This window comes from Passer montanus, unplaced genomic scaffold, assembly GCF_014805655.1.
Source record: "Passer montanus isolate IOZ18808 unplaced genomic scaffold, ASM1480565v1 scaffold515, whole genome shotgun sequence".
Lineage (NCBI taxonomy): Eukaryota > Metazoa > Chordata > Aves > Passeriformes > Passeridae > Passer > Passer montanus.
Window position 1 is genome coordinate 18,499 of NW_024370097.1, and position 2,305 is coordinate 20,803.

Consider the following 2,305-nt stretch of genomic DNA (forward strand, 5'->3'; position numbering starts at 1 on the left):
GGGGGAGAAAAGGGGGGAAACATGAGGGGAAAAAGACTTGGAAATGTGAGAGGAAAAAGAGTTGAAGAAATGTGAGGGGGAGAAAAGGGGGAAACATGAGGGGGAAAAGACTTGGAAACGTGAGGGGAAAAAGAGTTGGAAACGTGAGGGGAATAAAGGGAAATGTGAGGGAGAAAAGGGGGGAAACATGAGGGGAAAAAGACTTGGAAATGTGAGAGGAAAAAGAGTTGGAAACGTGAGGGGAAAAAAGGGGGAAAAAGATGAGGGGACATAAAAGGGGGAGAAATGTGAGGAGAGAAAAGGCAAGAACCACGAGTGGAAAAAAAAGCCAGGAAACACCCAGGGAAAAGAGAAGAAAACATGAAAAGTGGAAAAGGTAGGAAATGCGCTCCCCAATTCCTCAGGTGCCCCCTCCCCAAAATGAAGCGCAGACTCTGGGGGATTGCTCAGATTCTTTATTTTTGGGGGGCTCACGGGGCCTTCGTCACCCACACACTCTTCTTCCTCACCACCATGGGCTTGTGGCTCTGCAGGATGGCGCTGGCCTGGCGGTGGCAAAGATGGGGGTCAGCACCCCAAAATAAGGGGGAACCCCTTAAATGCGACCTCAAAATCCATCCCACCAATTAAACACCTCCCCGCTAATTAAAGACCTCCTAATTATCCTCCTGAGTTAAAGATCCTCCAAATACAGCCTCAAAGATTAGCAGTTAACTCCCTCAATTAAAGACCCCCCTAATTAAACATCTTCATTTAACCTCCTACAATTAAACCCCCCCAATTAAACCTCCCCCAATTAAACCCACCAATCAAACCCCTCAATTACAACACCCCAATTAAATCCAAGTAAAAACATATATAACCCTCCCAAGACCCCCCAATTAATCCTCCCAACCAAACCCCTCCCAATTAAAGACACCCCAATTAAACTTCCCAATCAAACCCCATAATTAAAGCAGCTCTAATTAATTACCCACCCCCAAATTAAGCCCCTCCCCTCACCGTTTTTTGTCACCATCACTGAGGCACTGTGGAAGGAGAGAAAAATGTTGAGGGGGCTTCAGTTCCCCCCCAGACCCACAATTCCCCCACCCCAATATCAGGAACCCCTCCCAAGGAGGGACCCCAAAATCACCCCAGGGCACCCCAAAAACACCCACAGCTGGGGATGTGTTCACAGCCCTATTGGGACACCCCAAAAACCCTTCCCTGGTTCTTCAGCCACACCACCTTGGGTTGGGGGGGCCACGCCTGGTCAGGGGAGTGCCCTAATGCACCCCAAAAACAGCCCAAGGGACCCCAAAATCAGCCCGGGGCACCCCAAAAACAGCCCAAGGGACCCTAAAAACAGCACAAGGGAACCTAAAAACACCCACAGCCCCACTGGGACACCCCAAAAACCCTTCCCTGGTTCTTCAGCCACACCACCTTGGGCTGGGGGGGCACGCCTGGTCAGGGGAGTGCCCCAATGCACCCCAAAAACAGCCCAAGGGACCCCAAAACCCACCCAGGGCACCCCAAAAATGCCCACAGCTGGGGATGCATCCATAGCTCCACTGGGACACCCCAAAACCCTGCCCACAGGTGAACCCCACACCTGGTTCTTCAGCCACACCCCCTTGGGCTGGGGGGGCACGCCTGGTCAGGGGAGGGCCCAAATGCACCCCAAAAACAGCCCAAGGGACCCTAAAAACAGCCCAAGGGAACCTAAAAACACCCACAGCCCCACTGGGTCACCCCAAAAACCTTCCCTGGTTCTTCAGCCACACCACCTTGGGCTGGGGGGGCACGCCTGGTCAGGGGAGGGCCCAAATGCACCCCAAAAACACCCAAAAGTACCCCAAAAACAGCCCAAGGTACCCCAAAAACAGCCCAGGACACCCAAAAAACACCCCAAAACCCACCCAGGACCCCCAAATTTCCACCCAACCCTCCTAATTTTGGGGTGAACAGAGTCAGGGGTACCCCAAAACCCACGTGGGACCCCCAAATCTACAACCAGGACCCCAAATCTCCACCCAACCCCCCCCGATTTTGGGGTGCCCACACACAGGGGTACCCCAAAACCCACTCAGGACCCTCAGGTCCCCCCATCTTCATCCCCACCCACCCAGCTTAGAGCAGAGGGATGAATTGGAGACCCCAAACCCACCCAGGACCCCCAAATCTCCACTCAGGACCCCAAATCTCCACCCAAACCTCCCCGATTTTGGGGTGCCCATACACAGGGGTACCCCAAGACCCCCTCAGGGACCTCCAGGGCCCCCCATCTTCATCCCCACCCATCCAATTGTGAGCAGAGGGT

General features: G+C 53.7%; 1 long non-coding RNA gene across 1 annotated transcript; it reads right to left on the reverse strand.

The window, feature by feature from the left end:
- Positions 1–440: 440 nt before the first annotated feature.
- LOC120509427 lies at positions 441–1,131 on the reverse strand. The gene is made up of 2 exons (XR_005629261.1): positions 1,003–1,131; positions 441–545 (listed from the first exon to the last, which is right to left on the reverse strand). It is a non-coding gene; the product is annotated as an uncharacterized LOC120509427 (long non-coding RNA).
- Positions 1,132–2,305: the final 1,174 nt, after the last annotated feature.